We start from the raw sequence: 20,601 nt of genomic DNA, 5'->3' as shown, positions 1-20,601 counted from the left end.
CGTTACACCTTCTGGCTCTATCCATGTTGTTGCCAATGGCAAGATTTCATTCTTGGCCTGTAATGGATTTTAAATGCACCTCTTTAAACATCAGATAATAGTACTTGCTTTGGCAGAAGGCAGCACATATACTAAAATTGGACACATAGAGAAGATTAGTATGGACCCTGCACAAATGACACGCAAATTCATGAAGTGTTCTGTATTTATTTATTTATTTTTATTTTTATGTTTTTTAATTTATTTGAGAGAGAGAGAGAGATCACAGGTAGGTAGAGAGGCAGGCGGGGGAGGAGGAGCAGGCTCCCTGCCGAGCAGAGAGCCCGATGCGCCGCAGAGTGTTCTGTATTTTAAAAACAACAATAATGGGGCGCCTGGGTAGCTCAGTGGGTTAAAGCCTCTGCCTTCAGCTCAGGTCATGATCCCAGGATCCTGGGATGGAGCCCCACATCGGGCTCTCTGCTTGGCGGGGAGCCTGCTTCTCCACCCCTCTCTCTGCCTGCCTCTCTGCCTACTTGTGATCTCTGTCTGTTTAATAAATAAATAAAATCTTAAAATAAAATAAACAATAAAATAAAATAGTACTTGACTAACTAGTTTGTTCTAGTGTAAATATTAGTTTGCTAATATTACACACATATAGCCTATCTTATGTTAATTTTTTGTTGGGTGGGCCAAATTATCTAGTTAACTTTTATGTTAGCTCAGCATACTTGTTACTGTTTGCATTCATTACAGTGCTGTTATTATTCAGAACTTTTCACTGTCAATGTCAGAAAAAAACTGACTTAAAAGGGGAGTATATTAACTCCAATATACTCTATGAGTATATTAACTCATTTAATGAGAAGTAGAAGGTGGAAAGAACAAGGTGTGTGTGGTTTCAAGAGCATAGTCTCTGTTGTTCGCATGTCCAGGTTCCACTATTTACTAGCTATGATTCTGCACATATTACCTAAGGTCTTTCAGCTCCAATCTTCTTGGCTCTGTAACATGTATAGTAATGACATCTTTTTTTTGAGTATTATATTAATAGACATGATGCTTTTAGAATGAGACCTGACAGATAAAAGCATGCAGTATTACCATAAACAGTCCCTTTACCAATCTCCATATCTCAGGTGAGTTTTCCTCTGTGTTGATAACACCATTCTTACCAGCAACTCAAGGTTTCCATTTTCCCAACACTAAGTTCAGTGAACATACCCCTTTCCTAGTTATTATATGAAAAGCTTCAGGATAATTTTCACTAAACTGACTGAGTTATGGTCAGTCCCCTTTGCCAGAAAGAATATGTCCTGCTCTGATAAGCCAGTTTTGGGTCACATGCCCACTCTTGGAAGTGAAATCAGTCTAGCATGGTGATGGAGTAGGGGCTGGTGGTTTTGCAAGGAAAACAGGTTCTCTTACCAGAGGGAAGGAAGTAGATTTGGGTGGGCAAAAATAACAACTGCTTATTTTTAAAGTTCTTTGAACATTGATTCTAACACTTAAACTACATTGTTATATTTGTTCTAAGTTGTTTGGTCCCTTTCTAATTACAAGCATTTACAAAATACCGGTAAGAATATTTACTACCCAATTTTAATTCACTAAGCATAATTGAAATACAGAATCACTAATAGTTAGGATGAGTCTTTTGGTTACCCAAAATGTCTTCTTCAAAAAGCTCTCTCTATTGTTTTCCTGTTTTATCCCCTTTTAATAGTGAAAAATGAAGTAGTCTCCTGGAAATAAACAAAAAGCTTCGGAGAAGTAAATCTTCACATAATGTGATTACTTCACAATGTATAAGAAATTCTAGATAAACTGACTTACAGATCCTCTTATTTTATTTTATGATATTATCATTGAGATGTATTATTTTGGTCTGTTTTGTAGTCTCGTGTTTTATTCATCTAAATTATTTTATGAAGATTTTTTCAATGTTGTGCAAATTTTTAGGCTTCAAGTGTCAGGAAAACCAGAATGTCAGAATCAACATGATCTAAATGTAGTCATAAAATATTTTATGTCATCTGGTTATTCATTCATTCAACAAATTATAGAAAAACTTTTATTTGCCAGGTAAAGATCTTTGCCTTTATGGAGTTTATAATTTGACAAGTAGAGAGAGACAATAAAATCTACATCATAAAAAAGCAAATTATGTTATAACACACTGTCAGTAGAGTATAATGTAGTATGGGGACAATGTAGATTTTATTTTAGGTACTCAGTGTGATTTATTTCAATCTCAAGCTTGAAGACAGCAGGGAAAGGCATACAAAAAAATTTATTTTGTCTAACCTATTGTTACAGCCTTTTGGTTTATAACAGTTCATCATATTAATAGAGAACTCCTGTGGACTGCTTAGTACTTTCAGCATTCTTAAGTAATAGTAAATAAAATAACTCTAACTGGAGCTATTTCTCAGATATTACTGTTTGTTCTATTTAAATGAAACATTTTAGAAAGGCTAGGTCAAATCCTATAAATAAAAATGAATCTTTCCTCCTCCTTTTAGTAAACCAGATGATTCTTCCTCAGGCTAATTAGTGCTTTCCTTGAATGCTCACAGGGCTCCATAAGCACCTTTTTTCACTGTGCTCATTGCAGTCCACAGTTGGCTTTGTTTCAGGCATGGGTGCATGTCACGGCCATCTGTCTTGCAGTCACTGTTCCATTCTCCCTTTGCTGAATAGCCGAACTCTTCAGGAACATGTTTCTAGCACTGGATTTCTTTTGCTCCAACATTCATAGCAAATCTCTAGTGTTTACCCCGGCTAGGATGATTTTATTGATTTATTGGAGAAAAATGTGCTCTTCTCTGTGATCTCCAACTATCTGGAGGTTTATCTCCTTCCAGCTTTCCTATTGACTTGGACCTAGTGGCCAGTATGGTCAGTGACTAACACACAATACTCCTTACTGGGGAAACAATAGCCTCTAAACCCCACTTTTAGGCTAACACTCTAGATCATTATAAGTACCTGGTCTAAATGCAGAGGGACTGAATCTTTATTCTTTTAAATGTGCTCTTTATATCTGGATTTTTCACTCCTGATGCCTTATCCTCACCTGATCAAGGCTAGTTTTTGAAACTCAAAACCTATAAATTGCATTTATTTGTTCTTTTTGTCCTATCCCTTGCTTTAGACATAAATCTGGGGATTCTACATGGAGTAAGAGGACATATCCAGAAAAGAAGCCTAAAATTGCATTTCAGAAAAAGTATTCTTCCTGAGCAACTTCCCTACTAGACACTGAGTTTCCTTCATAAATAAAGAATCTTGCCTACCAACGAGAGGGAGCATGGTGTGTTTCAAAGTGCAGGGGTTTAAAAACAGGGGGCCTTGCATTGAAATAAAGTTCTGTTTGCAAGATTAGGGCTTTTTAATTTCTTAGCCTCTGTAGTTTCAACATTAGGTCACAAATGATAGCTGTATTCCATGGTGGTTGTGAGGAATAGGGAAAATATATATATAAAGAATAAAATGTAATATTACTCTTTTAAAGAAGGTATGTCATAGTTGCTAATATTCAAAGAAAATTCTCTAATAGATTAGATTTCATATATATACACATGTGTATAATCATGACTTTAAGTGAAATTGTTTAATGAAGAAAAGCATGATGCTGAATAAGATTTTTTTAAGAAAGTAACTTATTAATCATATATATGGATATCCATCATATCATTGTGGGTAACAATATAAAAGTTTAATAAATCTGAATATCTATCATTAGGGAAATATTTAAAGATAAGTCACAGAAGAATATGCATCGTATGATCTAAACAGAGCAAAAAGAACAAATTCTCTGCCAGTATGTGTATGTAAATGGATAGAAATAGATCTGGTCTGTACGTAGGGAATAGGTATAGTTGCTCATTCTGGAAACCATAGAGATTTGGTATATGAAAATGTGTTTCACTCTACTTTGTATTTATCTTTATTTTAACCTGAATACATAAAACACATGCTACATTAAATGAATTTCTCCATATCCATATAAATATCATTATCACTGTCATCATTCAAAACCCCAGAGAAAGCAGGTGACATATTCAAACTGGCAGACAGTGAGAAGGGCAATCTGATAATAGTGAGCAAACATTTAATAGTGAGTGATTACCAGCACCCGTCGTGACAGAGTTGAGGGCAGAGAGCTTTTAGGAACCCAGGGCAGGGAAAATCCTGTGTAGAAGGCTGTTCTGAGACTTGTGCCTTTTGGCACAGTTAGACCCAGGTGATCCCCAGGGAGAGAACTGGGAAATAAAACACTAAATGTTCCTGAGCCCACTGACCTCATTCATCATCTTTCCTGCTCCCATCTCCTGCTGGGGCTCCCTTTTGGCTGAAGGCTGCCAGGAAGTAAGGACACCCACTGAGATGGCCTGCCTGATAAGTTCCTCAGGTTGAAGAACAGAGTAGAGAAGGATGGAAAGAATAGCTACAGAATCAAACAAATGTCCTAAATGAGAATTTAAACAAATAAGTGTTTGTATGTCCAGCTGACTCCTGAACAACATGTGGGTTAGGAACATGGACCCCCTACACAGTTAAAAATCCCGTATAAATTTTGATACTCCCAAAACTTAACTACTAATAGCCTACTGTTGACATGAAGCCTTCGTAATAACATAGTTAACATATATTTTGTATGGTATATGTATTATATACTGTATTATAATAAAGTAAGGTAGAAAAAAGAATTGAAGAAAATTGTAGAGAAAATACATTTACAGTATTATACTGTATATATTTAAAATCTGCATATGAATGGGCATACAACTAAATTAATTTATAGATGCATTTTGTTGACAATTTCATCATAACTACTGAATTTTTTCGTTTCATTTGGTTTTCCAACACCAATTTAAATTTGGTCAGTTTTAGACTCTAAGAAAAATGGCTATGGAGAGAAAAACAAAGAGGAAAAAAACAGTAAAATTTAAAATGAAACCCAAAGAATAAAAAGTACAAAACATATAAACTCATAATAAAAAACTAGTAAAAACAAACCAAAATGAATTAAAAAAGAAAACATAATTTTGCTTAGTTAAAAAAATACTTAAAAAACTAGTAAAAACCATGTTGAAAAATCATAATATGAAACCCGAACATAAAAATGACCCCCCCCCAAAACAACAACAACAACAACAAAACCCCATATTACTGTGGGCTAAACATATTACCAAAAATAGAGCCATCTCCTAGGGTAGGCTTGGGTGTTTTCCAAGTTTCCTTCACGACCTAAGTCTTTTTTTGTCTGGGAATTATAGTATTCTCATGTTTCAGTTACTCTAAATAAGCTGTCAACCTGATGATGCTTTTTAGCTATCTGTAAAATTGACTGTCATTTAACCATGAGTTTGTGGATAAATGTTGAAATGCAGGCACTCAGTGTCTTTGATCTATATATGTTTAAGAGGCAATAATATACCACAAGGCAGGGAGGACCAGCTCTGGGGATAAAGAGATCTGAAATTGGGTTGGCTAATTGTATGTCCTTTGTGAAGTTATTTACCTTTTCTTTTTAAAGATTTATTTATTTATTTATTTGATAGGGACAGAGAGTTGGTGGAGAGGAAGAGAGAATCCTAAGGAGATTTTGCTGAGGGCAGGGCTGGTCATAGGGCTCAATTTCACGACCCTGAGATTAAAACCTGAGCCAAAACCAAGAACTGGGGGCTTAACTGCCAGTGCCACCCACATTCTAAGGCATTTACTATTTCTATGCCTTAGTTTCAACTGTAAAACTGGGAAGTGAATAACAACTTGGGCCCCTATATTTCTCTGAGATAGTACATAGTAATTGTTGGGACAAAATGCATGTTCAACACAGGTGGTTTTTCTTTCCTTGATATGCTGCCCTCCTCTTGTTCCCCTGGGTCAGTGCTTTTAGTTCTGTGTGTGTGTGTGTGTGTGTGTGCGCGCGTGTGTGTGTGCGTGGACGCGCGCGCTTTTAGTTCTTAATCTGATTCTTGTCTCCAGAAAGTGAATAGCCCACCAGTAAATTATTGCTATTCTTATCAGAGAGGCTCTGGAATTCTCAGATTCATCAGGCTGAGTTACAAGTATTTTGTACTTTATATGACAGTGCTTTCCTCCATTGGTACAAAGGGAATTAATCTTAATCTCAGAAAGTTTAGCAAATTGAAAAAGTACCTAGGATTCCTGCTTTGTTTCTACCCAAGATGTAAAAAATCAGGATTAGAAAAAAGTAGGTGAGGAACTAATTCATATTTAAAAATGTATATTTTTAAGTACTAAGTTACTCTTTTGGGGGGTCTTTTGTTCTATTAGGTGATTTTAAAAGAAAGAAAATATATTCTTTGAAAACTAGTCTTGCCAGTCGGTTTTTAAAGTAAGGGAATATTGCTTCGGGTACGTTAATTATACCTGTCACAAAGAAAAGGTGACTCTTTATATTTCTATATAAAGCATGCAAAGAAGTTTTAAATTTTCTTCTGAAGTATTTTTAAATTTCTTTAGAAATCCAATAAACCTTACTTATATTTTTAAATAATAAATTATGTTTCTCTTTAACTATTTGGCTTGCATGTGCATTAGAGCACGTCTTTTAATCGCTGAGTATTTATTATATTGTAAATTGCTCAGGACTTGAATCCTAGTGGCCTTGTTGTACAATTTGTGTTTTTACATTCAGCAGTTACGTAAGATTTGGTATACCTTATTTTATATAGACCAAACTAGTGTACCTTATATACTGTAAACCTCAAAATATAAATGGTTAAGGAAACAGGACATTTTCCCATTTGTCCTCTGACAAAAATGTAGCTAACAAAACATAGCACACCCCTCTCCTTCTCTTGGCCTTCAAGAAAGTCATTTTAGAAAGAGCAACATCCTAAGGTTGCATATTAGCTGAGAGTTTCTACAAATCTATCAAACTGATTTTATTTTCCCATATGATTTTAGTTTTCTTTGTTTTTAAGTAATTTAAGACTTACAAGATCTTGCAAAAATAATACAGACAATTTTTGAGCACATTTTACCCAACTTTCCCCAGTGATAACATCTACAGAGTACTTTATTAAACCAGGAAATTGGCATTGCTATAATATGGTTAAATTAGATTTATTTGGATTGAATCCATTTTTACATGCATTCCTTTTTTTTTTTTTTTTTCATTTTGCTTTGTATGGTTCTGTGAAAATTTATTGCCTGGATAGAGTTATATAACCACCACTACGAGCAGGGTACAGAATTATTTTATCACTACAAAGAAGTTCCCAAACTACCTGTAACACTAATCCCTAATTCTCTTTCTCTAACCATTGATCTGTTCTCCATTACTATAATTTTGTCATTTTGAGAATGTTCTATAAATATCATAATAGAGTATATATAACATTTTCAAATGTCTTTTTTTCCATACAACATGAGAATGAAATCCATGCAAGTTGTGTGTTTCAGTAACTCATTTCTTTTTATTGTTGAGTAGATTTCCATTGTATGGCTGTATATCAGTTTATTCATTTAGCAGTTGAAAGATATTCAGCTATTACAAAGGAAGTTGCTGTGAAAATCTATGTACAAGTTGTTGTATGGACATAGTTTTTGTGTCTGAGGAATAAATAAACCAGGAGTGCAGTTGCTGAGTATGTTTAACTGCCACATTGCTTTCCAGAGTGGCTTTACCATTATACATTCTAGCTAGCAACACAGGAGAAATATGGTAACTTCACATCCTCATCAACACTTGATTTAAGCTGTTAGTACTTTTTTAATTTTTATTTTTTGTTTTGTCCATTCTAATAGTATTTCATTGTGCTTTCATTTGCATTTCCCAAATAACAAATGATATCCAACATCTTTTTGTCTGCTCAGTCTCCATATATTCTCGTTGGTCAAATGTCTGTTTACTCATTTATTAATTGGCTATTTTCCTTTATTATTGATTTTAGAGAGTTCTTTAGACAGTGTCTGAAAACAGATTCTTTATAGGATATCATTTGGAAATACTTTCTCACAATCTGTGATTTACCTTTACATTCTCTTAACAATGTGTTTCACTGAGGAAAAGTTTTTAATTCTGACGATGTGCAGGTTATTGTTTATTTCTTTTTTTAATGAATTGTGCTTTTGGTGACATGTCTAAGAACTCTTCACTACCTTAGGTCACAAGGAATTTCTCCTATTTTTTTCTTCTATTAGTTTTGTCATGCTATATTTTATATTAATAATTTTGATCCATTTTTAGTTCATTTTTGTATAAAGTATTGGGTTTAAGTTGAGGTTATTGTTATTGCTATTATTCTTTTGCCCATGGATATCCAACTACCCAATACTATTTGTTGAAAAGCTGACCTTTCTTATTTAATTGTTTTTCACCTTTATCAAATATCCATTGATGTGCTTGTATGGGTCTACTTCTGGACTCTCTGTTTTGTTCTATTGATCTATGTGTATACTCTTGTCAATTCCAATATCCAAATTACTGTAGCTCTATAGTAAGACTTAGTATTGTGTAATGTGGTGACTGAAATTTTCTTTTTATTTTAAAATTATTTTAGTGAATAAACTTCTTAGCTCCTATTCTTTTAAGTGGTAGACTCAGCTTATCTGTATCTGCAAAAATCTTGCTGGGATTTTAATAGGAACGTATTAAACCTATAGATAAATTTGTAAAGATTTGATACCTTTACTATGCTGTGTCTTCCATTATACGAACATGGTGCATTTCTTCATTTATTTAGGTATTTGTAGTTTTAGCACACAAATTCTGGATATGTTTTATTAGATTTACACTTAAGTATGATAATTTTTAGAGCTGTTGTAAATGCATGTAAAATTTCTGTTTTCAATTGTTCATTGTATTTAGAAATAAGATTGATGGGTGCATGTGTGTGATGAATTTGTTGAAGTCTTTTATTAGTTATAGCAGTTTTGTTTCATATAACTTAAAAATTTCTATATAGCTAATTAGATCATCTGCAAATAGGCAAGTTTTATTTCTACTTGTTGAATCTATATTTCTTTTGTTTGTTTTTCTTGCTTTATTGTGCTGGCTAAGATTTGCAGTATGATGTTGGTTGGGAGTTAGAAGAGTGACCACCCAAATGTTTCGAGATTTTCTTGTTTTCATTCTGTTTAAGATTTTTAATACAATTCCCTTATGAGCAGGGAATATAGTTTATATGATTTTTCATTATTCTTAATTTGTTGATGTTGGTTTCATGAATTAATATGTGTGGTTTCTTGATGAATGTTGCTTGTGCACTTGAAGAGAATGTGTATTCTGCTGTTGTTCAGTGGAATGTTCTTTAGTTATTGGTCAGATTTTGTGGGTTAATGATGGTATTGAGATCTTTTCCATACTTGCTCATTTTCTGTCTCATAGTTTTAATGATTACCAAAGGAAAGGTTTTGGAGTCCTAACAACATTTATCCTTTCACTTCCGTCATTTTTTTAAATTAACATATAATGTATTATTAGTCCCAGGAGTATGGGTCTGTGAATCGTCAGATTCAGCACTCACCATGGCTGTCATTTTTGCTTCATATATTTTGAAGCTCTATTGTTGGATGCATATACTTTAGCAATGTTATATTTCCCTGGTGATTTGACCCTTTGTGATTTTATTTGTTCTGAATTCTTTGTCTAATAGTAATATAGCCCTCCAGCTTTCTTTGATCAGTGCTTACATGTAAATTCTATTCCTTTGCTTTTGTTTTTTTTCCAGCTTTATTGAGATATGATTAACATATAATATTATGTAACTTTGAGGGGTACATGATGATTTAATGTATATATTGCAAAATGACTGCCACAAGATTGATTAACACCTCAAACACCTCTTATAATTACCCTTCTTTTATATGTGTAGTGAGATTTCACATTTAAGTAAGTTCATACAATACTTGTCCTTCCCCATCTGAGTGATTTCATTTATAGGATGACCTCAGGGTGCATTTCTGTTGTTATATATGACAGGATTTCCTTCTTTTTATATGGCTGAATAATATTCCATTGTGTATGTATGTGTATATGCATATATCACATTTTCTTTATCCATTGATCTTTTTAACCTATCTATCTTACTATATTTGAAGGATATTTCTTTTAGATTGTATCTAGTTGCATTGTTTTTTAATCCGTTCATAAATCTGTCTTAATTGGCTTGTTTAAACCATTTATATTTAATAACATTATTGATATCATTACATCTGTCATTTGATTATGTGTTTTCTGTTTTTTCTTTTTGTCTTTCCCCTTCTTGCCTTCCCGTAGCTTCCTGAACATTTTCATTTTCTTATGTGAGCCATTTATGGATCTGCTCAGAAGTTTATACATAGCTTAAAAAATTCCTTTCATCAACAGTGTTGTCTTGCACAATTATCCCTTCACTCTATAGACAGGAAGGGGAGACCTGCTACTCTTTGCTGTCATTTACTTAGTTTATGTTGAGGGTGAACTACCAGACTTTTTCCTTCCTGTGTAACTGTGGTGTCCATTGAGAAGGGAAGTGTGCTGTTTCTACTGTGTTAGTGTAGGGCAGGGAGGGTTAAGAGAAGGATCATTTCTTGAGTTCTGAAGTCTCTTTCCAGTCATCCTTCTTTTCTCTATCTTTTGATCACCTGGTGGTTGCTTTATATATTTTGCCCAGGGTTTATAGTTGTACTTAGCAGGAGGTATATGTTCAATATGGGTTTTTATTCTGTTTTGTTTTTGTTTCTTAACTTGCCTCAAATCAGAAATGTGATTTGTATAAAATTCTTAGTCATTTTTATTAATTCATGTGGCCATTGTACTGTGCTCTAGTATCCTATAAAATAAAAGTACATTTTTTTTATTGTTTCTCTATATAGCCTTTTTTTGTCTCCTCCCCTTTCCCTCTCCATCCCCCTCTCTTCATATACACCCCACATAAAGAGTTCATGTTCAGTATTCTGTTCCATAGTCTGGCTGAATTGCTTTTTAAACCTTAGAGTCTTCATGCTATTGAGGAGGTTATTAAGCAAACTTTATTTTGGGGATGAAGAAGAAAAGATCTTGAAGATATGAAGCATTTCCCAAAGTTAAAAAATATTCTATTTAAGAATCCAAATATTTTGTTATCTCTGCCAGGAAAGGATAAAAAGGGAATTTTGGGGGTATTTAAAGACAATAATATAAAAATGCTGTTTTATTAAAAGAGATAAATTAACTGTACTTCCAGCTAATAAAACATTTAAGAGATTTCATAAAGAGCTAAAATTTTGGTTTTGGGAAGGGCTATAGAGATTTCTAATCCAATACTTTCATTTTAAAAAGGAACACTTTAAGGCAACTTCTGAATATTTATATAGTCTGATTCTATTGTATTATATTTTCTTAAGTTAACAGAGTTTTCAGTGAATAACCTGGATTAGTTAATCTCTTCCTTAAATGTTGAAATATCTTTAAAATTTTACACAGGTTCATTTTCTGGAATTTCAGAAGAGGAAGAAATTATTACTAGTTTAGGGGTGCCTGGGTGGCTCAGTGGGTTAAAGCCTCTGCCTTTGGCCCAGGTCATGATCTCAGGGTCCTGGGATTGAGCCCCGCATCAGGCTCTCTGCTCAGTGGGGAGTCTGCTTCCTCCTCTCTCTCTGCTTGCCTCTGCCTACTTGTGATCTGTCTGTCAAATAAATAAATAAAATCTTTAAAAAAAAGAGAGAGAAAGAAATTATTACTAATTTATCATAAATATACTTTCAGTGTCTTTTTTTAAGATTTTATTTATTTATTTGACACTCAGAGATCACAAGTAGACAGAGAGGCAGGCAGAGAGAGAGGAGGAAGCAGACTCCCCGCTGAGCAGAGAGCGAAATGCAGGGCTTGATCCCAGGACCCTGGGATCATGACCTGAGCTTAAAGCAGAGGCACTCGGGCGCCCCACTTTCAGTGTCTTTTTGATAAGTTACTGTTAAAGACATGGGTAAATTATTAAGTATCTAAAGTATTCATATTTCCTAGGCATCAAATCATTAGGCAATAAATTCCTGCAATAGTAATAAATTAAAGACCATTAATTTAATTACTATACAGTAACATTTCTATTATAGTTCCTCTCTAGGAATGTTTTTACAAAATGTATATAATGGAACACTAGTTATACAATATACTGAGGGACATGTTGAAATAAGTATGTTTTATTTTTTTTATTTTGTATTTTTTTAAAAGATCTTATTTATTTATTTTACAGACAGAAATCACAAGTAGGCAGAGAGAGGGGAAGGGAAGCAGGCTCCCTGCTGAGCAGAGAGCCCAATGCGGGGCTCGATCCCAGGACCCTGGGATCATGACCTGAGTTGAGACAGGGGCTTTAACCCACTGAGCCACCCAGGCAGCCCTGAAATAAGTGTGCTTTAAACAATCCATTGTATTGGTCTCGCCATCTATTCACTGTTATCTTTATCTTCTTAGTTCTCTCCTTACTTAGTTTGTTACACATTTTACCTTACATGTACCCTAAACTTCTTAACTCCTTTCTTATTTGTTGAAAAAATAACAATTCTGGTTAAATCACGCAACTCTCTTTCTATTTCAGTTCTGCACCCATGCAGGTGAACACACACATACACAGGAACCCACACACATATTCATGCTCACTTGTTTCCATGATCACTGACTTCCAGTGGGCTCTCAAGGCTGCTGGGTAATTGCACTTTACTTCCCCGATTATTTTCTCCTAATCCACTAGATGCCTAATTTCGTCCTTTCCCTTACTCCTCAAACCTTCATAGACTTCTCTCCATCTTTATTCTTGCCTGATGAATTTGCTTTCTATTTAACTATGGAAATAAAAGTGTTTCGCAAAGAGCTTCCAGGAGCTCCCCCTGTGGCATCTTCTTACCTCCCTCCATCTATGCTTCTGTACAGTGTGCCTTCATGCCTCACTCTGGATGATCACCCATTCTCCTGGCAGTGGCCAAGATCCTGTCCTCTTTTCTAGTCAAGTTGCTTCCCTATACTCTCCTGACACATCAGTTTTTCATTGTCTGCTGGGTGTTTCTCATCACTCATCAAACATCCTACTAATTCTTGCATCTGAAAATTACTCTCCTTTATTTTCCCTCAACCTCTTTTATCTCTTTCCCTTCCTAGAATACTCCTTGAGAGAGTCATTTATTATAGTTGCCTCCAATTTCTTCCTGAATCTATTCCAAACAGGTCCTTCACCTGTTTACTCAAACTGTTCTATTCCAGGTCGCCAATGAATTCATACTGATGAATCCCAAGATCAACTCTCAGTCATTATCTTCAGTGACTTAGTAGAAAGAGCTCAATGTTGTGTTATTGAAAGACAGTCTTTACTGAGCCTCTAACCTACTGGTTTTTCTCCTGCTTCCTTACTATACCTTCTCTGTTTGCTGATTCTTCACCTCCTTGACCTCTAAATGTTGAGGTGTCCCAGGGCTTAGTCTTTGAAAGTATTCTTTATTTTATTTTATTTCCTTGGTGATTTCATCCAATATCATAGTTTAAGTGCTGTCTAAATATTGCTGATTGCCAATGGAAATAGGAATTGCCAATGGAATTGGTACTTCTGGCCTAGATCTCTTCCCTGATCTCATATAGCCTTATGAGACCCAGGTAACCAATTGCTACTTAAGGCTTGTGTAAATACGTAATAAATAAATTTCTTAAATGTGGCCAGTATAAAACTGAGCTTCTGATCCTTCCCTTTAAGTTTTCCTCTTCTCACTGTTTTGACAAGTCAGTATTCTGTTTTGTTCTATTATATGCTGCCCTATATCCAATGCTGTCTCATTCTACCCCGTCCCATCCCGTCTGACCCCATCTTTTTCTAATAACTCAAACAATCTATCCTTAATACTTCAGCCAAAGTGTTCCTGTCAAAACAGAAGTCAGATTATGTTTCTCCCCTGCTTTAAATGTTCCAGTGTCATTCCACTGTATTTGGAATAAAAGCAGGATCCTTATAATGGCTTTCAAAGTTCTATATAACCCCCTATTACCTTACCTACCTCATTTCTTGCTCCTTTTCCCTTTGCTTATTGCATGCCAGCCATACCAGCCTACTAGCTCTTTCTCTGATGCAAACTAAGCTTGAATTTACCCCAGGGCATTACATTTGCTGCTGCTTTTATTTAAAGCATTTTTATTTAGAGAATTGCTTGACTCATTTTCTTACCAGTTTAGCTCTGTACTGAAATGTCATCATCTCAGTAGACCTTTCTTGGGACTTTCTACATCCAAGTCATGACTCCTTCATATTTTTATGGGTAGATAAATTTGCTTTTTTCTTCTCTTTATAGAAATTGTCATCATTCAACCAGCCATATATTGTGTTTTAAAATTTTATTTATTTTATTTATTTTCTTCCCCACTTGAAACTAAACTCTATGAAGGCAGAGTTTTGTCAGTTTTGTTTAGCTATAACTTCAATAAATAGAAAGGAACTTGGCATATATTGTATGCTTAACAATATTTATGGTGTGATTAGTGTGATTTGTAATGAATGGAAAATTTTTTCTTTTTTTTTTTTTTTAAAGATTTTATTTATTTATCTGACAGAGAGAGATCACAAGTAGGCAGAGAGGCAGGCAGAGAGAGAGAGAGGAGGAAGCAGGCTACCTGCCAAGCAGAGAGCCCGATGCGGGACTCGATCCCGGGACAAGAGATCATGACCTGAGCCGAAGGCAGCGGCTTAACCCACTGAGCCACCCAGGTGCCCCGGAAAATTTTTTCATACAGAAGAGAATCCACTTGATAAAATTGTTGTGAATTTATTTGAGAGAATACTATTGGGAAATGACTTGTACAACCAAGTTACTCTAAAATCCAGAATCCATTATAGTAAAAAACAAAAAAACAAACAAACAAACAAACAAACAAAAAAACTAAATAAATAATTTCCTCTTGGTTGCAAGAGAAACCAAAACCAAATCATTTTTGGGTCTTTAGGGATTATATTTCTGCAGGTTTTTCTATCTCACTTTTCATCATAAATAAAGACCACATCATTCCACAAACTTCCTCTCAGTTTTTTTTTTTTTGTTTATGAACATGACAACGAGTAGGTATTTTTACCGCTTGTTTTGTATCGGTGCATTGGAAATCCTTAGTGCATTGTTCACACTGTTCATCCTGTCACACAAGCTCACCAATTCAGAGCATTTTCCTTTTTCCTTTGAACAGGTTACCATTTTAAGATTCTTTAATCAATACCTTTTTCCATTTGCATCATATTAGGAGGCAATTTAAAAGTTTAATCAAAGACTTCAGCAATTGTTGCTGATTATGCATGCTGAATTAAATCTGGGGGCTGCAGACTGTGAATTGATTCAAGTATGAGGTCCTCTGTGGTAGGAAATGAAGGGAAGCAGGATTTCTTTCCATGCTGTAAGCGCTTGCAGGAGTATTGATCTATTTGCCTTTGTGCTTCAGTGCTTGCCTGGTCAATTATTTACAGATCACTGAGACAGTGAGTGTTCAGGAGCAGGTAAAAGAAGGAGGTTGAATTTCCCGTGCTCAGAGTTTGAGGTTAATGAAGAAGTTGATAAAATGAAAACATGCTGTCTTAAAGAAACAGACACGTCCCAGTGACAACAACCAGGGGCTTAATCAGGGTCTCTTTAAGTGAAAAGGATTTTGATATAAAGCAATCTTGCATTTCTATGTGTTATTTTTGGTGGGCTTCCAGATATTGAATATGGCCCAGTCAGAAAGAAAAGCATAAGCTCGGTGACTCATTTTAGTTTACAGATAGAAAAATGGCTAATCTCAAAACTCCTTTCTACCTTTCAAAGTCACTGCTTCTAATATTGTATGCATTTTGTAACAAAATTTTTAAGAACCTGTTTGTTTCAAGTCAAACATAATGTCCTAGGGATATAGCAAGTGAATAAGAAAAAATAATTTTGAATTTCCTTTTTAAGGAGCTACCTCATAGGGTTGTTATGCATTTTAAGTGAGGTAAGCAGTAGTATATTACCTGGATTGTGTTATTATTTTAAAAATATAGATGAAGAATTTGAGACAGCTTAGTTTTCTCTTAAATGATTTATGCAATATCGCATAGCTAGTAGAAAATAGAGATGTAATTCAAACTGGGGTGCCCTTAATTTCAAGCTGGAACATTTATGTGCGATGCTGTGCCCCCACCAAATTCATATGTTGAAGTCCTAACCCCCTGTGTGACTGTATTTGAGATAGGGACTTCAAAGAGGTGATTAAGGTTAAATAAGGTCATTAGGGGTAGGGCACTAATCTAACATGACTGATGCCTTTGTAGAAAGAAGAGATACCAGAGATGTGGCAAACACAGAAAAGGCCATGTGAGGACATGGCAAGAAGGGGGCCATCTGTAAGCCAAAGGGAGCTGTTGCAAGAGAAACCAAACCTCTAATACTTTGATCTTGGACTTCCAGGCTCCAGAACTGTGAGAACTACATTTCTGTTGTTAAGCCACACAGTCTGTGGTAATTTGCTACCACACCCCTAACAGACTCAAGCACTATGCCTTTCCCAAGTAACAAAACCTTTTACTTTTTTTTTTTTCCCAGTTGGCACCAGTGCCTAGTGTGTAGTAGATGCTGAATAAATATTCAGTAATAAAGACTCATCAGACACTGCCCAAAACAATATATCAAAAGAGATCCTAACTGATTCTGTGACAGCAAATCCACTGGATTCATGATAGAGCCTATTTTTCAATCCACAATCCCTAAGAGGTCCCAGAGGTGACTGGTGTTTGGTGGCTGAAGGGACTATCAGAAGGGGCTATCAGAAGTGCATAGAAAGCAGGGCAAATCATCAGAAGCTACTAGAGAGACAGTGGCTCAAAGGTGAGCAACAACTCTAAAAATGTACTAGTTGAGGGGAGTACTAAGGAAGCTAAAACACTTAAAGAAACAAAGAACAATAAAAGGGATAAGAATTATTAATAAAAATAACTTGAGCATGCACATATATAAGAATACTCCCCCCTCAGAATAATTTCCTTAATGAGCGGCACCTGGGTGGCTCAGTGGCTTAGCATGACTCTTGGCTGAGGTTGTTAGTTTGAGTCCCATGTTGGTTTCTGCCTCACGCATGGAGCCCATTTAATAATAATAATAATAATAATAATAATAATAACAATTTCTAAATGAAACATGTTTTCAGATTAAAATGGAACTAAACTACTCTAGAATGAGTTCCAGTTCATATGCCAAGGAAATAAGATTTTAGAGGAGTAAATTTGTTAAAATTTGACATAGATCAATGCCTTCTTTTTATGTTTGTTTAATATTTCTTTTGACTTAATTTTACAACAATGAAGATGTTGACTTATATCCTTAATCCATGTTGAGTCGCTGACTAGGTATTTATCATATATTAAGTTCCAAGTAAATCCTTTATGAAGGCAGAGCCAGTAGCAAAGTTCATCTGACAGGTGGCATTCTTGGCAGCCCCACACTGGTATCTCATTGGTGGGCTCTGTATCTTCCCTAGAACAGTTAATCTGGACCTGATTCTTTGGTATACAAGATAAATGAAGTTCTGTCTTTTCAGAATTAGATAATCACTAAAGAAACAGTGTAAAATAGGTGACAGTTTCCTGTGTCTTGGATCATATTACATAATAAACAACTAAAAGCATTTTCAGTTTGGTTGATAATGTTGTAAGAATTGTAACTGTTTCTAAGAACTTTTAAGCAAAAAAAAACTAGAAAGCTCAAGTGGAGTGCTCATATCTCTGTGTTTGGAATGAGCCAAGAATTAGTGTTAAAATAGTGTTTCTGTCATGTTCCTAAGGCCTATGAAACTCTAAACCTGGAATTGCTACTGTTAGCTGAGGATGTGCTAAATCAAGTCAAAGATACTATGTTTTAAAGATACTACACCTATCTGTTTTCTGCTTGTCTTTACAGTGTATATGCTGCACTTCCACACCAGTTCCAACGATATATATATTTTTTTAATCTCCCAGTTATTTCATTGGAAAAACAAGTTTAGTTTCTTAATTAAAGGTACTAGAATTCCCACTGGCATAATTTAAATGTGTGCTACCATTAAAAAAGAAAACTTATGGGGCACCTGGGTGGCTCAGTGGATTAAGCCTCTGCCTTTAGCTCAGGTCATGATCTCGGGGTCTCAGGATCGAGCCCTATATTGGGCTCTCTGCTTAGCAGGGAGCCTGCTTCCCCTCTCTCTCTGCCTGCCTCTTTGTCTGCTTGTGATCTCCTTCTCTCTGTCAAATAAATGAAATCTTAAAAACAACAACAACAACAAAAAACTTATGTAAGCAACACTCTTTGGTGATGTATACTCTACAACCTATACAACTGTATACAACAATCTTCTGTTCATTCTCTCCATCCACCCTCATAACCACAATCTCTTACTCTGAGCACCATGCTTGTATTTTTACTTCTCTGGCAATTTCCTAAGATTTCTTAGCTCTTGCTTCATAAAGGACTTTATCAATTATGGCAAAACGCTTAATCGTTGGGAAGGATTAACAACTTGAAGTCACTTGCTCTCTGCCAGTTATCTGTGATTACCAAACTCAGGAAAATATAACATACTTTAGAATCATAGGATTTTAGAAGTAAAAGGGGCATTACTAATACCAAAGTTCATAATACCATAAATAAAGTGTACTGCATTTAGTTTACTTAACAGTTGTAGAACATGTCTGTGTCTAATAGTCTTTGTGAAGAAAACAATGTTTTCTTTAAATTTTATTGTAGTACTGTTACTACAGGCTTTATATAAACAAATTTCATTTTGTTGGTGCTTCTTCAGGTTCTTCATGCTACATATATAATATCCATCAGAGGGCAGTAGAGTACTTGGTTCAGATGCTACGAAATTGTGCCTCATGAAATTCTTTAAAAAAAAAAACAAACAAAAAACCCTCAACCTCAGAGTGACTATTATCATCGTATTAGATTAAAGAGAATACTACCTTTGCCCCATAACTGCTGCAATTTAGCAAAGTGAATATTTTTTCCTAATTTCTTCTTGTACTGGCAATAACAGAAATTCGTTCTCTCACATAAATACTTCTATTCATTATTAACAGCCAGTGGTAATATTAGCAGTGATGTTGATCAATTAAAGGTATATGACCATTAGGGTTATATAAATATATTTATATATTTATTTATATATAAATATAAAATATTCGATTTGAGCCTATTTTTTAACTGAGAAAATATCAAATATTTTTTTAAAAAAATCTAATGGGATAAATTCATCTGAACTCAGATGCCTTTCCTATTTAACATAGGAAAGGCATCTGAGTTCAGATGAATTTATCCCATTAGATTTTTTAAAAAATAACTTTTTATATTAACTTTAATTAACTTTTTAAAATTTTTAATTAGTTAACCTGTTAATTAACTGTGTAATACCACTTTTCGCTGGACAAGATGCCTGTGCCTAATCTATTCCTTCTGAAGCCAGGGAGACAAGAATTTTTTTTAATTTCAAGATCAGCATTTGTATAACCATCCCCTGTAATGAAGTTGGCTCATAGCTAACATTCCCACATAGCACATTAACTCAGTTACAAGGAACCCATTCTTCATCCTGCTTTTAAGCGTCTGCCTTCTGCTCAGAGCATCATCCCAGGACCCTGGAATTGAGCTCCCTGCTTGGCGGGAAGCCTGCTTCTCCCTCTCCCCCTGCTTGTGTTCCCTCTCTTGGTGTGTCTCTCTCTGTCAAATAAATAAATAAAACCTTAAAAAAGAGAGAGAGAGAGAGAGAAGTTGTATGGCTCAAAGGATGGCTTATGAGCGGTTTACTAGGTTCCTATTTAATCTTTAAAGTGCACATCTCATGATATCAAAAGCATACTTCTGCTTGTAATGATTTAAGATAATTCCATAAGCTCTATATTGCTTGACTTTTCTGTTTCTAAATGCTGAGATATCATGACAGTGGGCCTAACCAGTGGGAATTCATAAAGCCTAGATTCTTAGAGCCTGATTTTGGAGTCATAAGTGCGGAATCCTGTTTATGCCACTGACAGATAATTGATCTTGGACAATGTATGTAATTTTCCTAAGCCACTTCCCTGATCTGTTGAAAGAGGGTAATAATTTTGCCTATTACATAGGGTGGTTAAGATGGGTAAATGACCTAACAGTTATGGGTAAATGACCTAACAGTTATGATACATAGTAACAACTCAATGTTATTATTATTAGCTTTAGCATTTTGAATGGTTTCTATGAAGAGGTTACTAGAAATAGCCTTATAAAACCTATTGTTCTCTTTATAGAAAATATATATTTTAAGGGCACTGTCACTATATTGCAGGCCCCATGGAAGAAATGTGTTTCTAATTTTAGCACTGCCATGCTTTAGATTATGTCGGCAATTTATTTGACTTTATCTGATGATCGCTTTGAATCACCTGTCTGTTATAGCTCTGTTTTTGCCCTTGTTGTTAGAAGGCTACATTCTAGCAAATTTTGTGTAATTTAACTGTCCACATTCTGTAATATCTTCTCTCTTAGATACATTTTTCTTTTTTCTATGTTCTTCATCCACATCTGTTAAATGTAATTGTGTGTGTGTTTCAAAAAGCCTTAAATTTCTTATTGGACCAGTTATGACGTACATTCATACGTGTAGACAAATGAGCAAAGTAAATCTGAGTGGTT

At 34.9% G+C, this 20,601-nt stretch overlaps 1 protein-coding gene and 1 non-coding gene across 2 annotated transcripts in view; both read left to right on the top strand.

Moving 5' to 3' along the window:
* Positions 1-20,601, top strand: part of ZNF385D (zinc finger protein 385D) — a 908,018-nt gene that overhangs the window by 248,706 nt on the left and 638,711 nt on the right. The gene's annotated exons all lie outside the window — the stretch shown is intronic.
* LOC123394612 lies at positions 101-210 on the top strand. The gene has a single exon (XR_006609369.1). It is a non-coding gene; the product is annotated as a U6 spliceosomal RNA (small nuclear RNA).

Source organism: Mustela putorius, unplaced genomic scaffold, assembly GCF_011764305.1.
Source record: "Mustela putorius furo isolate JIRA1106 unplaced genomic scaffold, ASM1176430v1.1 tig00003834_pilon_pilon_pilon, whole genome shotgun sequence".
Taxonomy (NCBI): Eukaryota; Metazoa; Chordata; class Mammalia; order Carnivora; family Mustelidae; genus Mustela; species Mustela putorius.
Note: the sequence above shows the minus strand (reverse complement) of the source record. Positions and strands in the feature narration are given on the sequence as shown.